Source organism: Heterodontus francisci, chromosome 1 (genome assembly GCF_036365525.1).
Source record: "Heterodontus francisci isolate sHetFra1 chromosome 1, sHetFra1.hap1, whole genome shotgun sequence".
NCBI classification, from domain to species: Eukaryota; Metazoa; Chordata; class Chondrichthyes; order Heterodontiformes; family Heterodontidae; genus Heterodontus; species Heterodontus francisci.
This window is the reverse complement of record NC_090371.1, coordinates 224,323,704-224,342,164: the sequence shown is the minus strand read 5'-3', so window position 1 is coordinate 224,342,164 and position 18,461 is coordinate 224,323,704. Positions and strand designations below refer to the sequence as shown.

The 18,461-nt window shown below is 45.7% G+C and overlaps 1 protein-coding gene across 3 annotated transcripts in view; it reads left to right on the top strand.

The window, feature by feature from the left end:
- Nucleotides 1-310: 310 nt before the first annotated feature.
- The window catches only part of gtf2e2 (general transcription factor IIE, polypeptide 2, beta), a 152,614-nt gene continuing 134,463 nt past the window's right edge, over nt 311-18,461 (top strand). The window contains exon 1 of one of the 3 annotated variants that reach the window (XM_068041759.1): nt 311-438. The gene's annotated coding sequence lies outside the window, so the exon portion shown is untranslated. The remainder of the gene's footprint in view (nt 439-18,461) is intronic. The other 2 variants (XM_068041740.1, XM_068041749.1) reach the window with 2 other exon arrangements.

Genomic DNA, 18,461 nt, shown 5'->3' with positions numbered 1-18,461 from the left:
TAACTAGTAGAGTTGATGAGGGACAGCCAGTGGATGTGGTTTATTTGGACTTTCAGAAGGCTTTCGACAAAGTCCCACATAAGAGATGGTACTTGGATTTTTCTTGTTTTTAGCAGCTGCAAACTTCATTTCTCACCTTAAGGTCATCATTTCTCAAAGACCGGTCCTCCCAGTGCCTTGGCCGGTAGGAGGAGCTGCTTCCGGCATCCGTGTAGCGGATGTTCCATGGAAAGAGACGAAAGGAACTCAAGAGCGAGCGCATGCGAAGTCCACAAAATGCGCCTGCGCAAAAGTAGTGTCGCGCCTTCACGTCATCAGACCGGGGTCTGTCACAAGGCGCATGTAATCGACAGGGAGTGGGGTTGATGTGATCGGTGATCACAGGGTTACCCCGGAGACGGAGTCCCAGATTGTCGGTGGGACTAGGTCGGTGTTCAGGTACAGATTGCAATTATAGAGCTGGTGTATCGAGTCATTAATAGGTGTTTGGGCTGCCAGTGTCCACTGCCCCGAGTTTTAATGTAACTAGAAGTGGAATGAGGCTCGGCATTGGCGGGTGTCAGTCTTCCTCGGCGAGTGCTGTCCAAGTCATCGTAGGCCTGGGGAACCTGTATTTTGAATTGCTGATATTTAGAAATGTAAGACAAAATACCACAGAAAGCACTTTGGTTCATCTGGCTGGGTCTGTTTTGTGTTGCAAGGTATTTTTCAGTTGTCCATGTTTAAGATATGTGGAATTTTACTGTTGATCTTCTGATTTTTGTCTGTGAAATGAAGGTATTAATTGCGAACAAAACACTTTTGTTGCTGCCAGAGATTTTTGTTTGTAGATCAGAATATTACAATACAGGCCAGCCAGATTGTTACAGATTTCTTAAACAAAAACAAGAAATGTTGGAATCACTCAGCAGGTCTGGCAGCATCTGTGGAAAGAGAAGCAGAGTTAACGTTTCGGGTCAGTGACCCTTCTTCGGAACTTACAGTTTGGCCTGCTATGTGCTGTGCAAAAGATGAGTTAAATATGTAAGTATATGTTATAGAGAATAATCTCTCCTGTGATATTGGGAAGCTATAATTGGGAAGCATAAGTTAGATTCTACTTCTGGATTCTATTTACACTATTGTTGTGTAGCATTGTGTTACTATAATTACAGGGCATCTTGCGGTATACTATTGGTTTCATTTGTGCATATGAAGTTGGTTGATGTGCAAGCTGATAACAGCGCAGCGAGGGTAACCTGAACAACAGGACAAATAGTGAATCTTCCTTCCTGATAAGGTTGAAGAATTGAGAAAGAAACAGAGGAAGGACTGAGAAGCAGAGTGAATTAGGATGGGTGAATTCACTGTCAAAGGCGGCGCAGTGGTTAGCAACACAGCCACACCGCTCCAGCGACCCGGGTTCAATTCTGGGTACTGCCTGTGCGGAGTTTGCAAGTTCTCCCTGTGAACTGCATGGGTTTTCGCCGGGTGCTCCAGTTTCCTCCCACAGCCAAAGACTTGCAGGGTGATGGGTAAATTGGCCATTCTAAATTTCCCCTAGTATAGGTAGGTGGTAGGGAAATATAGGGACAGGTGGGGATGTGGTAGGAATATGGGATTAGTGTAGGGTTAGTATAAATGGGTGGTTGATGGTCGGCATAGACTCGGTGGGCCGAAGGGCCTGTTTCAGTGCGGTATCTCTAAATAAATCTGGTGTTGAGGGTAAGAAAGATTGGATTAAGAGGGAATGAAAAGAAACAAGGAAACAAAAAGTAAAAACAAGACTAAAAATTAACAATTTGACATTTTAAAAATCTCAAACATTTCACAACTTGAAGGAATGAGAATTCTACATTTAAAATTGTTTGTTTTTTTGGGCAAGAGTTGATTTGGGGACATTACCAGAAAAGCAAAATACTGCGGATGCTGAAAATCTGAAATAAAATCAGAAAATGCTGGAAATACTCAGCAGGTCGTGCAGCATCTGTGGAGAGAGAAGCAGAGTTAACATTTCAGGTCAATGATCTTTCATCAGAACTTGGAAAAGTTAGAAATGAATAGGTTTTGAGCAAGTGATGGGGGAGGGTGGGTAAAGAACAAAAGGGAAGGTTAGAACCATTGAGCCATAGAAAAATTATGACACAGAAGGAGGCCATTCAGCCCATCGTGTCTGCGCAAGCCCCCCAAAAAATAGCCGCCCAATCTAATCCCACCTTCCAGCACCTGGCCCATAGCCTTGCAGGTTACAGCACTTCAGGTGCATGTCCAGGTACATTTTAAATGAGTTGAGGGTTTCTACCTCCACCACCAATCCAGGCAGTGAATTCCAGACATCCACCATACTCTGGGTGAAAAAGTATTTCCTCATGTCCCCTCTAATCCTTCTACCCATCACCTTAAATCTGTGCCCCTGGTAAATGACCTCTCCGCGAGGGGAAACAGGTCCTTCCTGTGTATTCTATCTAGGCCCCTCATAATTTTGTACACCTCAATTAAGTCACCCCTCAGCCTCCTCTGTTCTAAGGAAAACCCCTCTAGCTGATCCAATCTTTCCTCACAGCTGCAACTTTCCAGCCCTGACAACATTCTTGTAAATCTCCTCTGTACTCTCTCCAAAGCAATTATGTCCTTCCCATAATGTGGTGACCAGAACTGTACGCAATACTCCAGCTGTGGCCGAACCAGCGTTTTATACAGTTCCAGCATTACATCCCTGCTTTTGTATTCTATACCTTGGCCAATAAAGGAAAGCATTCCATATGCCTCTTCACCACTGTATCTACCTGCCCTGCCATCTTCAGGGACCTGTGGACATGCACTCCAAGGTCTCTCACTTCTTCTCCCCATCTCCATATTCTCACGTTTATTTTGTGTTCCCTTGCTTTGTTTGCCCTCCCCAAATGCAATACCTCTCACTTCTCTGGATTTAATTCCATTTGCCACTTATCCACCCGCTCGACCAAACCATTGATATCATTCTGAAGTCTACAGCTGTCCACTTCACTATCAACTACACGGCCAATTTTTGTGTCCTCTGAAAATTTCTCAATCATGCCTCCTACATTTAAATCCAAATCATTAATATATACGATTAATATTAATATATAAGAAGGGATAGGCCAAATAATTATAGGCTAGTCTGTCTGACCTCGGTAGTGGGTAAATTATTAGAATCAATTCTGAGGGACAGGATAAACTGCAACATAGATAGGCACAGAATAATCAGGGATAGTCAGCATGGGTTTGTTACGGGAAGGTCTTGCCTTACTAACTTGATTGAATTTTTTGAGGAAGTAACAAGGAGGATTGATGAGGGTAGTGCAGTGGATGTGCTCCACATGGATTTTAGTAAGGCATTTGACAATGTCTCGCAGGGCAGACTGGTCAGAAAAATGAAAGCGCATGGGATACTGGGGCATGTGGCAGGTTGGATCCAAAATTGGCTCAGTGACAGGAAACAAAGGGTAGTAGTTGATGGACATTTTTGCGAATGGAAAGCAGTTTCCAGTGGCAATCCACAGGGCTCAGTGTTGGATCCCTTGCTGTTTGTGGTATATATTCTTTTGGGCCTCCTTATCTCGAGAGACAATGGATACGCCACTGGAGGTGGTCAGTGGTTTGTGAAGCAGCACCTGGAGTGGCTATAAAGGCCAATTCTGGAGTGACAGGCTCTTCCACAGGTGCTGCAGAGAAATTTGTTTGTCGGGGCTGTTGCACAGTTGGCTCTCCCCTTGCGCCTCTGTCTTTTTTCCTGCCAACTACTAAGTCTCTTCGACTCGCCACAATTTAGCCCTGTCTTTATGGCTGCCCGCCAGCTCTGGCGAATGCTGGCAACTGACTCCCACGACTTGTGATCAATGTCACACGATTTCATGTCGCGTTTGCAGACGTCTTTATAGCGGAGACATGGACGGCCGGTGGGTCTGATACCAGTGGCGAGCTCGCTGTACAATGTGTCTTTGGGGATCCTGCCATCTTCCATGCGGCTCACATGGCCAAGCCATCTCAAGCGCCGCTGACTCAGTAGTGTGTATAAGCTGGGGGTGTTGGCCGCTTCAAGGACTTCTGTGTTGGAGATATAGTCCTGCCACCTGATGCCAAGTATTCTCCGAAGGCAGCGAAGATGGAATGAATTGAGACGTCGCTCTTGGCTGGCATACGTTGTCCAGGCCTCGCTGCCGTAGAGCAAGGCCTATCCCTCTCACCCTTTTTAAACCATGGTATAATGTTTGCAGGCCTCCAATCCTCTGGCACCTCGTCCATATCCAGTGAGGATTTGAAGATGATCCTCAGCGCATTCGCTATTTTCTCCTTGGCTTCCTTTAACAATCTGGGATGCAATCCATCCGGCCGTGGTGATTTATCCACTTTCAAGAATGTCAGACTCTCCAGTACTTCCTCTCTCATTATGCTTATCGTATCTAATATTTCACACTCCTCCTCTTTTACTACAATGTCTGCATCATCCCTCTCCTTTGTGAAGACAGAGAAAAAAAACTCATTAAGGACCCTGCCCACATCTTCTGCATCCATGCATAAGTTCCCTTGTACATCTCTGATAGCCCCTACCCTTTCCTTAGTTATCCTCTTGCTCTTAATGTACTGATAAAACATCTTTGGGTTTTCCTTGATTTTACCTGCCAATTTTTTCATGTCCTTGCTTTGCTTTTCTAATTTCCTTTTTTATTTCACCCCTGCATTTTCTATATTCTTCTAGGCTTTCTAAAGTATTAAGTTTTTTGTGATTGTCATAAGCTTTCTTTTTCTGCTTTATCTTACCCTGTATGCTTCTCGATAACCAGAGGGCTCTAGATTTGGCAGTACCACTTTGTAGGGACACGCCTACACTGTGCCTTTAGAATCTTGCTTTTGAATGCCTCCCACTGGTTTGCCACTGATTTTCCTTCAAGTAGCTGTATCCAGTCCACTTTTGCCAGATCACCCCTCAGTTTCATAAAATTTGCCTTTCCCCAATTTAGAATTTTTACTCCTGTTTTATCTTTGCCCTTTTCCATGATTATGCTAAAAATGACTGTATTATGGTTACTATCTCCACTGGAGATAGTGGAGCAGCTGCACTTATTAGAGATAACAATGGCAGTAGAAAAAAGTATTGTAGCCATCAGAAAGCCAAAATAGAGTCCATGCGGATAGAGATAAGAGATGAAAAGGAGGATCAGTCACACTAATAGGGGTAAGTCTGTAAACTACCTAAAAATGGAAGGGAGGTGAAGGAAGAAATATGAAAACCAATTAGGGAAATGAGTTAAAAACTGTAATAATAATGGGGATTTCAGCTACCCTGAAGTTAATTGATCAGAACAGGTAGGTAAAGAGGTTAAGGGAATTGAGTTATTGCACTGCATACAAGACTCCTATCCAACTCGGTATGTGAGAAGCCCAGCAAGGGACGATTTGTTACTGGATGTGTTAATGTGGAATGAACCAGAGCAGACAAGATAATTCAAGGTAAAGAACATCTAGGCAATAATATCGTAATATAATATGGTTTAGGGTAATAATTGAGAAGGATATAAGCATGACAAAGACCAGAGTAATACATTGGAGAAATACTGATTTTGTGGGGCTGGGAATAGAACTTGGGCAAATAAAATGGACAACAATATTGGCAAGCAATGGGAAACATTTAAAACAGTGTTCAGCAGAGCCCAGGAAAAATATACTTTGCTTAAAAAAAAAGAACAAGCTAAACACTAATGAGATGTAGGTGAATAAAGACATAAGGGAAAAAATGACGTTAAGGAAAGGGGCGCATGCTACGTGCAGGGATCGGAGGGAAAATTTGAAGAGACAAGGACAGAAGTCAGAAAAACAATTAGGAAGGCCAAGAGGAACAATGAAATTAAATGTCAAGACACTTACATAAATAAATTAAATAAATCGAACTCTGGATAAAACTCTACTCTGATTACTCCTACTCGGATTGATTACATCCATACATTTTAAAAGAATACAGGGAAGAGATAGCAGAGGCACTAATTATACATATACAAAATAGGAGTGGTGCCAGAGGACTGATGGATATATCTATATTTGAGAAGGGAGATAGTTCTCTGGACACTTTCTATAGACCAATCAGCTTTACTTGATAGTTGGAAAGATAATGGAATCCCAACTAAAGGAGAAAATAAAAAGACGAGAAGCCAAAATACTATAATGAATAGTTAACATGGATTTCAGAGGGAATGTCTTGCATGACCAATTTCATTGAATCCTTTGGAGAGATAACAGAGCATAGACAAGAATAATGCAATAGATGTAATATGTCTATATTTGCAAAAGGCCTTCAAAAAGGTAACCCACAATAGACTAATGAATACGGTCAGAGCACACACAGGTGACCATGAGCAGAATGGTTATCTAGCTGGCTGCAAGACAGAAAACAGAGTAGGAGTACAGGGTAGCCATTCTTAGTGGTAGGAGATGGGAAGTGGGGTCCTGCAGCATCAATGCTGGGACCACTCTTGTTCTCAATTTATATGAATAATTTAGACTTTGGGATCAAAAGCACAATTACTGAATTGGCGGACGACACCAAATTGGTAGGGATGGTCGACACTGAGGAGGACAGCAAATACTTACAGGAAGATATTAATAATGCAAAATGAGTATATAATTGGCAAATGAATTTCAACCTGAATAAGTGTGAGGTATTCTATTTTGGTTAAGAAGAGCAAGTGTGGGGGTCACCTTATTACTTGGAAAATAAGAATCTAAATGAGATAGAGGAGCAAAGGGATCTGGGCATACAAATACACAAATCATTAAAAAGTTGTGATGCTGGTCAATAAGGCCATAACAAAAACAAACCAAGCACTAGAGTTTATTTCTAGAGGAATAGAACTGAAAAACAGCTAAACTTGTATCAAACCTTAATTAGCCCCCACATGGAGTACTGTGTATGGTTTTGGCCACCATTTTATGAAAAGGATATATGGGCACTGAAAAGGCTGCAAAAAGATGTAAATGCATTGAAAGCAGTACAGAGTAAGAGGCGACTTGATTGAAACAAGATACTGAGGGGTCTTGACAGGGTGGATGTGGAAAGGATGTTTCCTCTTGTGGGAGAATATAGTGGTCACTGGCCTGTAATTACCTGGTTTATCCCTGCTATCCTTCTTGAATAATGGTACCACAGTCGCTGTCTTCCAGTCCTCTGGTACCTCTCCTGTGGCCAGAGAGGATCAGAAAATTTGTGTCAGAGCCCCTCGCTATCTCCTCCCTTGCCTCACATAGCAGCCTGGGGACATGCCCTCCAGTCCAGGCAGCATCCTGGTAAATCTCCTCTGCACCCTCTCTAAAGCTTCCACATCCTTCCTATAATGAGGTGACCAGAACTGAACACAATATTCCAAGTGTGGTCTAACCAGGGCCTTATAGAGCTGCAGCATAACCTCGTGGCTCTTAAACTCAATCCCCCTGTTAATGAAAGCCAACACACTATACGCCTTCTTAACAACCCTATCGACTTGGGTGGCAACTTTGAGCGATCTATGGACATGGACCCCAAGATCCCTCTGTTCCTCCACACTACCAAGAATACTGTCTTTAAGCCTGTACTCTGCATTCAAATTCGACATTCCAAAATGAATCACTTCACACTTTTCCAGGTTGAACTCCATCTGCCACTTCTCAGCCCAGCTCTGCATCCTGTCAATGTCCCGTTGCAACCTACAACAGCCTTCCACACAATCCACAACTCCAGCAACCTTCGTGTCATCGGCAAACTTACTAACCCAGCCTTCCACTTCCTCATCCAAGTCATTTATAAAAATCACAAAGAGCAGAGGTCCCAGAACAGATCCCTGCGGAACACCACTGGTCACCGAGCTCCATGCTGAATACTTTCCATCTACTACCACCCTATCCTACCCGCCAAGACTTTTTCATGTCCCCTTCTAGCTCTCCTAAGTCCATTCTTCAGTTCCTTCCTGGCTACCTTGTAACCCTCTAGAGCCCTGTCTAATCCTTGCTTCCTCAACCTTAAGTAAGCTTCCTTCTTCCTCTTGATTAGCTGTTCCACATCTCTTGTCATCCAAGGTTCCTTCACCCTACCATCCCTTCCTTGCCTCATTGGGACAAACCTATCCTGCAGTCGCAGCAAGTGCTCCCTAAACAACCTCCACATTTCTGTCATGCATTTCCCTGAGAACATCTGTTCCCAGTTTATGCTCCCCAGTTCCTGCCTAATAGCATTGTAATTCCCCCTCCCCCAATTAAATATTTTCCCATCCCGTCTGCTCCTGTCCCTCTCCATGACTATAGTAAAAGTCAGGGAGTTGTGATCGCTATCACCGAAATGCTCTCCCACCGAGAGATCTGCCACCTGGCCTGGTTCGTTGCCAAGCACCAAGTCCAATATAGCCTCCCCTCTAGTCGGCCTATCTACATATTGAGTCAGGAACCCTTCCTGGACACACCTGACAAAAACTGCTCCATCCAAACTATTTGCACTAAGGAGGTTTCAATCAATATTTGGGAAGTTGAAGTCACCCATGACAACAACCCTGTTACTTCTGCACCTTTCCAAAATCTGCCTCCTGGTCTGTTCCTCTGTGTCTCTGTTGCTATTGGGGGGTCTATAGAAAACTCCCAACAAAGTGACTGCTCCTTTCCTGTTTCTGACTTCCACCCATAATGACTCAGTAGACAAACCCTCCTCGACGACCTCCCTTTCTGCAGCTGTGATACTATCCCTGATTAGCAGTGCCACTCCCCCACCTCTTTTACCTCCCTCCCTATTCCTTTTGAAACATCTAAACCCCGGAACATCCAACATCCATTCCTGCCCCTGTGATATCCACGTCTCCATAATGGCCACATCGTAGCTCCAAGTACTGATCCATGCTCTAAGTTCACCACCCTTATTTCTGACACTTCTTGCGTTAAAATAGACACACTTCAACCCATCATATTGGCTGCAACTTTGTCATGTCAATTGTCTAACCTTCCTCACAGACTCTCTGCACTCGGTATCTGCCTGTTCAACAGCTACCCCATCCACTGATCCGTAGCTCCGGTTCCCATCCCCCTGCCAAACTAGTTTAAACCCTCCCGAAGAGCTCTAGCAAACCTCCCGCCCAGGATATTGGTGCCCCTCCAGTTCAGATGCAACCCGTCCTTCTTGTACAGGTCCCACCTTCCCCAGAAGGTATCCCAATGATCCACATATCTGAATCCCTCCCTCCTACACCAGTTCTGTAGCCATGTGTTCAGCTGCACTCACTCCCTGTTTCTAGCCTCACTAGCACGTGGCACCGGTAACAATCCTGAGATTACTACTCTGCTCGTCCTGCCTTTCAGCTTCCAACCTAATTCCCTATATTCGCTTTTCAGGTCCTCATCCATTTTCCTAGCTATGTCATTGGTACCAATATGTACCACGACCTCTGGCTGCTCCCCCTCCCCCTTAAGAATCCTGTAGACTCGATCCGAGACATCCCTGACCCTGGCACCCGGGAGGCAACATACCATCCGGGAGTCTCGTTCGCGACCACAGAATCTCCTGTTTGTTCCTCTAACCATTGAATCTCCTATCACTATCGCTCTCCTATTCTCCCCCCTTCCCTTCTGAGACCTGGCCACTGTGGCTTTCCTCTGGTAGGTCCCCCCCTGCCAACCGTATCCAAAACAGTATACATATTATTGAGGGGAACGGCCACAGGGGATCCCTACACTGTGCGCCTATTCCCTTTCCCTCCCCTGACGGTCACTCAGCTACCTTTATCCTGTAACTTAGATGTCACTACTTCCCTATAACTGCTCGCTATCACCCCCTCAGCATCCTGAATGATCCGAAGTTCATCCAGCTCCAGTTCCCTAATGCGGTCTGCGAGGAGCTGGAGTTGGGTGCACTTCTCACAGGTGAAGTCAGCAGGGACACAAGTGGTGACCCTCACCTCCCACATCCTGCAAGAGGAGCATGCAACTGCCCTAGCTTCCATTCCCTCCGCACTAAATTGGCAAGGGCACAGAATGTACTCTGGGTGGGGGACTTCAATGTCCTTCACCAAGAGTGGCTCGGTAGCACCACAACTGACCGAGCTGGCCGTTGCCTAAAGGACATAGCTGCTAGACTGGGTCTGCGGCAGGTGCTGGGGGAACCAACACGAGGGAAAAACATACTTGACCTTGTCCTCACCAATCTGCATGCTGTAGATGCTTCTGTCCATGACTGTATTGGTAGGAGTGACCATCGCACAGTCCTTGTGGAGACGAAGTCCCGCCTTCACATTGAGGATACCGTCCATCGTGTTGTGTGGCACTATCACCGTGCTAAATGGGATAGATTTCGAACAGATCTAGCAATGCAAAACTGGGCATCCATGAGGCGCTGTGGGCCATCAGCAGCAGCAGAATTGTACTCAACCACAATCTGTAACCTCATGGCCCGGCATATCCCCCACTCTACCATTACCATCAAGCCAGGAGACCAACCCTGGTTCAATGAAGAGTGCAGGAAGGTATGCCAGGAGCAGCACCAGGCATACCTCAAAATGAGGTGTCAACCTGATGAAGCTACAACACAGGACTATCTGCGTGCCAAGCTGCGTAAGCAGCATGCAATAGACAGAGCTAAGCGATCCCATAACCAACGGATCAGATCTAAGCTCTGCAGTCCTGCCACATCCACCGTGAATGGTGGTGGACAATTAAACAACTAACTGGAGGAAGTGGCTCCACAAATATCCCCATCCTCAATGATGGGGGAGCCCAGCACATCAGTGCGAAAGATAAGGCTGAAGCATTTGCAACGATCTTCAGCACAAGTGCCGAGTTGATGATCCATCTCGGCCTCCTCCTGAAGTCCCCAGGATCACAGATGCCAGACTTCAGCCAATACGATTCACTCCGCGTGATATCAAGAAACGACTGACGGCACTGGATACTGCAAAAGCTATGGGCCCTGACAATATTCCAGCAATAGTACTCAAGACCTGTGCTCCAGAACTTGCCACACCCCTAGCCAAGCTGTTCCAGTACAGCAACAACACTGGCATCTACAGTGCAATGTGGAAAATTGCCCAGGTATGTCCTGTACACACAAAACAGGACAAATCCAACCCGGCCAATTACCGCCCCATCAGCGTACTCTCTGTCATCAGTAAGGTGATGGAAGGTGTCATCAACAGTGCCATCAAGAAGCACTTGCTGAGCAATAACCTGCTCAGCGACGCTCAGTTTGGGTTCCGCCAGGGCCACTCCGCTCCTGACCTCATTTCAGCCTTGGTTCAAACATGGACAAAAGAGCTGAACTCCAGAGGTGAGGTGAGAGTGACTGCCCTTGACATCAAGGCAGCATTTGACCGAGTATGGCATCAAGGAGCCCTAGCAAAACTGAGGTCAATGGGAATCAAGGGGAAAACCCTCTGCTGGCTGGAGTCATACCTAGCGCAAAGGAAGATGGTTGTGGTTGTTGGAAGTCAATCATCTGAGCTCCAGGACATCACTGCAGGAGTTCCTCAGGGTAGTGTCCTAGGCCCAACCATCTTCAGCTATTTCATCAATGACCTTCCTTCAATCATAAGATCAGAAGTGGGGATGTTCGCTGATGATTGCACAATGTTCAGCTCCATTTGTGACTCCTCAGATACTGAAGCAGTCCGTGTAGAAATGCAGCAAGACCTGGACAATATCCAGGCTTGGGCTGATAAGTGGCAAGTAACATTCGCGCCACACAAGTGCCAGGCAATGACCATCTCCAACAATAGAGAATCTAACCATCTCCCCTTGACATTCAATGGCATTACCATCGCTGAATCCCCCACTATCAACATCCTAGGGGCTACCATTGACCAGAAACTGAACTGGAGTAGCCATATAAATACTGTGGCTACAAGAGCAGGTCAGAGGCTAGGAATTCTGAGGCGAGTAACTCACCTCCTGACTCCCCAAAGCCTGTCCACTATCTGCAAGGCACAAGTCAGGAGTGTGATGGAATACTCTCCACTTGCCTGGATGGGTGCAGCTCCAACAACACTCAAGAAGCTCGACACCATCTAGGACAAAGCAGCCTGCTTGATTGGCACCCCATCTACAAAATTCACTCCCTCCACCACCGACGCACAATGACAGCAGTGTGTACTATCTACAAGATGCACTGCAGCAATGCACCAAGGCTCCTTAGACAGCACCTTCCAAACCCGTGACCTTTACCAACTAGAAGGACAAGGGCAGCAAATACATGGGAATACCACCACCTGCAAGGTCCCCTCCAAGTCACACAGCATCCTGACTTGGAACTATATCGCCGTTCCTTCACTGTCGCTGGGTCAAAATCCTGGAACTCCCTTCCTAACAGCACTGTGGGTATACCTACCCCAAATTGACTGCAGCGGTTCAAGAAGGCAGCTCATCACCACCTTCTCAAGGGCAATTTGGGATGGGCAATAAATGCTTGCCTGGCCAGCGTCGCCCACATCCCATGAATGAATTAAAAAAAAAAGACAGTCAGGACTGGAAGCTAAATATACCAGGTTATAAAGTTTACAGGAAGCATGGGGAAATGGGAGAGGGGGAGGAGTAGCCTTAGTAATTAAGGATGAAATCACTTCGGTCATGAGATAGGTTATTAGGCAGTGTAGACTTTATGGGTAGAATTAAGAAAGAGAAAATGATTTAAGACTAGTGGGAATTGTATACAGGTTCCCTGCTGGCAGCTATGAAGCAGTAGATTGCATCAATGTTGAGATTCGACAAATATGTAGAAAAGGCAGAGTGGTTTTAATGGGGAATTTTAACTTTCATGTAGATTGGGACAAGCAGACTAGCACATGTCAGAAAGGTAGTGAATTTCTCGAGTGTGTCCAGAATAGTTTTCTACTGCAATTTATCTTAGAACCAATAAGGGGGCATGTCATATTGGGTTTGGCTAACAGCCTATCATTGCGTGAACTTTTATCTAATAATGTACATATGATCAAATTCAATGTATTATTTGAAAGGAAGAAACACAAAACAGCTACTAAGAATCTGGGATTAGGTAAGGCTAAGTTCATCATGATGTGTCAGAGACTGTCCACGGTAAACAGGGGAACCCTGTTAATGGGTAAAATGACAAGATCACTGGGAGGTGGTCAAAGAAGAATTTAATACAATACAGTATCAGTTTATACCCCTAAGGGGCAAGAGCTCTATTTGCCAAAAAAACCTAAAGAAGTAAGAGACATGGACTCGATGGGCCGAATGGTGGCCTGTTGTGCTGTTATGACTCTGACAACATAAAATCAAAACTGCAAATGTACAAAATAAGCTCAGATCCTGCAAAATGGAAAAGATTCAAAGAACAGCATAGGGTGATAAGACAGATAATAGTTACAAAATGGGAGTATGAAAAGAAACTTGCAAGTGATATCTAAATCAGCGCAAATTTTTTACAATTACTTCAGGGAAAGGAAGTTAGTCAGAAGCAATAAAAAAGGAAATGGCAGACATGTTGAATGATTACTTTGTGTCAATATCTACAGTAGAGGAAGAGGTCAGGATGCTGGAAATCCCAAGAAAACTAATATTGAGTTAGGGACAGGGACTTGCCAAAATTAACGTAAGTAAAATAATGATAATGAAGACAATAATGGCACCAAGAGTGACACATACCAGGATCAGATGGTTTCCACCCCAGGGTTTCAAAGGAAGTAGGTGAGGACATTGTAGATGCTCCAACCATAATCTTCCAAAGTTCTCCTGATTCGGGAACTATTCCTTTAGGTTGGAAAATTATGCATGCCACTTTACTATTTTCGAAAAGCATGAAAGGAAAACCAGGGAATTTATAGACCAGTTAGCCTAACATCTGTTATCAGGAAATTACTGGAGTCTATAATGAAGGATAGGATTACTGAATGTGATGAAAATTTTCAGCTGATCAGGGAGAGCCGCATGGATTTACAAAAGGTAGGTCATGCCTGATGAGCTTGATTAAATTTTTTGAAGAAGCGACTATAGGTATGAATGCAGGTATGTCAATGGATGTTATTTATATGGCTTTTCAGAAGGCATTTCATAAAATCCCTCAAAGGACTGTGAGCTAAAGTTTAAGCCCATGGAATTGAAGGCAAATTATTGACCTGGTTAGGAAATCAGCTGAGTGGCTGGAAACTGAGAGTAGGTATAGTGGACAGTTACTCTAACTGGTAATAATAATAACCGGTAAGTTATTCTACTTATTCCATTAGCAATCATTTTTTTGTAAAGCTAAGTAATGACAGGGCAGCTTGGCTGAGTGGAATGTGCTCCCTGTGGCATGTGGGAAGTTGTGGACGCACCATGTGCACGCACCTTGACAAACACATCTGCAGGCAGTATCACCGGATGCAGAAGCTTGAGCTCTGGGTTTTGGAACTCGAGCAGTGGCTGGAGTCACTGGCGCATCCGCGAGGCAGAGAACTATGTGGATAGCACATTTCAGCAGGTAGTCACCCCAGAGTTTGAGAGAGCACATGCAGAGAGGCACTGGGTGGCTGCCAAACAAACAAAAAGCTCAAGGCAGGTAGTGCAGGAGTCCCCGGAGGGCATCCCACTTTCTAATCAGTCTTCAGTTCTGAGTACCCATGGGAGAGAGGGTTCCTCTGGAGAGTACAGCGAGAGTCATGACCAGAGCACCATAGGTAGCTCAGCAATGCAGGAAGGGAGGGGAAAAGACAAGAGAGCAATAGTGGTAGGGGATTTTAAAGTTAGGGGAACAGATAGCCATTTCTGTGGTCACAGACATGATTTCAGGATGATATGTTGCCTGCATGGTGCAAGGGTCATGGATATCACTGAGCGGCTACAGAGCATGCTGGAGGGCGAGGGTGTACAGCCAGAGGTCGTGGTCTACATTGGTACCAATGATATAGGAAGAAGGAAGGATGAGGTCCGGCAGGCTGAGTTTAGGGAGTTAGGAACAAGATTAGCAAGCAAGACCTCAAAGATAGTAGTCTCTGGGTTACTCCTAAGGCTATGTGCTAGTGAGTACAGAAATAGGAGAATACACCAGATGAATACGTGGCTGGAGAGATGGTGCAGGAGGGAGGGCTTCAGATTTCTGGGGCATTGGGACCGGTTCTGGGGAAGGTGGGACCTGTACAAGCTGGATGTCTATAACTGAACAGGACTGGGACAAATATCCTTGCAGGAAGGTTTGCTCGTGCTGTTGGGGATGGTTTAAACTAGTTTGGCAGCGGGATGGGAACCTGAGCGCTGTCTCAGATAGGACAATTTCAGGGCAGGAAACGGGAGGCAGAAAATTAGCGAGTGACTCTGAAAGACAGAAGTAGCAAAGGTTAAAAAGTGTACAGCACAGGAATTTGGCAGTGTTAAAGGGTATTTATTTAAATGCAAGGAGTAAATAAAGCCGATTAGCTGAGGGCACAGATAGACACATGGCAACATGATATCATTGCTATTACAGAAACTTGGCTTAAGAATGGCAGCTCACCATCCCTGGATATAGAGTTATCAGGCGGGATCGAGAGGGGGATAAAAAAGGAGGGGGTGTAGCATTATTTTTTAAGGAATCAATAATAGCTTTGAGGATGGATGATATGCTAAATGAATCTTCAAATGAGGCCATATGGGTTGAAATTAGTGTCAGGCAAACCCAACCTGCCAAAACTGAGGCACACATTATTTCACCACATGAACATTAAAACTTAAAAATTGCAAGCCCTGACCGGAAAGACATTTCCATGGTAACAGACAATTTTGAAACAATGGGGATCTAGCAGTTGCTTCTCCAATACACAGAAGTGGTCAGACCACAGCAGAAGCTGGAATTTGAATTCAATTAATAAATCTGGAATTAAAAAGCTAGTCTAATGATGGCCCTGAAACCATTGTCAATTGTTGTAAAAACCCATCTGGTTTACTAATGTCCTTTAGGGAAGGAAATCTGCTGTCCTTACCTGGTCTGGCCTACATGTGACTCCAGACCCACAGCAATGTGGTTAACTCTTACATGCCCTCTGAAATGGCCTAGCAAGCCACTCAGTTGTATCTAACTGCTATGAAGTCAATAAAAAGGAATGAAACCGGACGGACCACCTGGCATCAACCCAGGCACCGGAAATGACAACAGCAAACCCAACCCCGTCAACCCTGCAAAGTCCTCCTTACTAACATCTGGGGGCTTGTGCCAAAGTTGGGAGAGCTGTCCCACAGACCAGTCAAGCAACAGCCTGACATAGTCATACTCATGGAATCATACCTGACAGACAATGTCCCAGACACTGCCATCACCATCCCCGGGTATGTCCTGTCCCAACAGCAGGATAGACCCAGCAGAGGTGGCGGCATAGAGGTATACAGTAGGGAGGGAGTTGCCCTGGGAGTCTCATGGCATCAGATCAAACATGGACAAGGAAACCTCCTGCTGATTACCACCTACTGCCCTCCCTCAGCTGATGACTCAGTACTCCATGTTGAACACCACTTGGAGGAAGCACTGAAGGTGGCAAGGGCACAGAATGTACTCTGGGTGGGGGACTTCAATGTCCATCACCAAGAGTGGCTCGGTAGCACCACTACTGACCGAGCTGGCCGAGTCCAAAAGGACATATCTGCTGGCATGGGTATGCGGCAGGTGGTGAGGGAACCAACAAAAGGGGAAAACATACTTGACCTCATCCTCACCAATCTGCCTGCCACAATGCATCTGTGCATGACATCAAGCCAGGAGACCAACCCTGGTTTAATGAAGAGTGCAGGAGGGCATGCCAGGAGCAGCACCAGGCATACCTCAAAATAAGGTGTCAACCTGGTGAAGCTACAACACAGGACTATCTGCGTGCCAAACTGCATAAGCAGCATGCGATAGACAGAGCTAAGCGATCCCATAACCAACGGATCAGATCTAAGCTCTGCAGTCCTGCCACATCCACCGTGAATGGTGGTGGACAATTAAACAACTAACTGGAGGAGGTGGCTCCACAAATATCCCCATCCTCAATGATGGGGGAGCCCAGCACATCAGTGCGAAAGATAAGGCTGAAGCATTTGCAATAATCTTCAGCCAGAAGTGCCAAGTTGATCCATCTCGGCCTCCTCCTGAAGTCCCCAGCATCACAGATGCGAGACTTCAGCCAATTCGATTCACTCCACGTGATATCAAGAAACGACTGAAGGCACTGGATACGGCAAAGGCTATGGGCCCTGACAATATTCCGGCAATAGTACTGAAGGCCTGTGCTCCAGAACATGCCGTGCCCCTAGCCAAGCTGTTCCAGTACAGCAACAACACTGGCATCTACCCTGCAATGTGGAAAATTGCCCAGGTATGTCCTGTACACAAAAAGGAGGACAAGTCCAACCCGGCCAATTACCGCCCCATCAGCCTACTGTCAATCATCAGCAAAGTGATGGAAGGTGTCATCAACAGTGCTATCAAGCAGCACTTGCTTAGCAATAACCTGCTCAGCGACGCTCAGTTTGGGTTCTGCCAGGGTCACTCAGCTCCTGACCTCATTGCAGCCTTGGTTCAAACATGGACAAAAGAGCTGAACTCAAGAGCTGAGGTGAGAGTGACTGCCCTTGACATCAAGGCAGCATTTGACCAAGTATGGCATCAAGGAGTCCTAGCAAAACTAAGGTCAATATGGGAAAACCTCTGCTGGCTGGAGTCATACCTAGCGCAAAGGAAGATGGTTGTGGTTGTTGGAGGTCAATCATCTGAGCTCCAGGACATCACTGCAGGAGTTCCTCAGGGTAGTGTCCTAGGCCCAACCATCCTCAGCTATTTCATCAATGACCTTCCTTCAATCATAAGATCAGAAGTGGGGATGTTCGCTGATGATTGCACAATGTACAGCACCATTCGTGACTCCTCAGATACTGAAGCAGTCCGTGTAGAAATACAGCAAGACCTGGACAATATCCAGGATTGGGCTGATAAGTGGCAAGTAACATTCACGCCACACAAGTGCCAGGCAATGACCATCTCCGACAAGAGAGAATCTAACCATCTCTCCTTAACATTCAATGGCATTACCATTGCTGAATCCCCCCACTATCAACAACCTAGGGGTTACCATTGACCAGAAACTGAACTGGAGTAGCCATATAAATACCGTGGCTACAAGAGCAGGTCAGAGGCTAGGAATCCTGCGGCGAGTAACTCACCTCCTTACGCCACCATCTACAAGGCACAAGTCAGGAGTGTGATGGAATACTCTCCACTTGCCTGGATGGGTGCAGCTCCAACAACACTCAAGAAGCTTGACACTGTCCAGGACAAAGCAGCCCGCTTGATTGGAACCCCTTCTGCAAGCATTCACTCCCTTTACCACCGATGCACAGTGGCAGCAGTGTGTACCATCTACAAGATGCACTGCAGCAATGCACCAAGGCTCTTTACACAGCACCTTCCAAACCCGCTACCTCTACCAACTAGAAGGACAAGGGCAGCAAATACATGGGAACACCATCACCTGCAAGTTCCCCTCCAAGTCACACACCATCCTGACTTGGAACTATATCGCCGT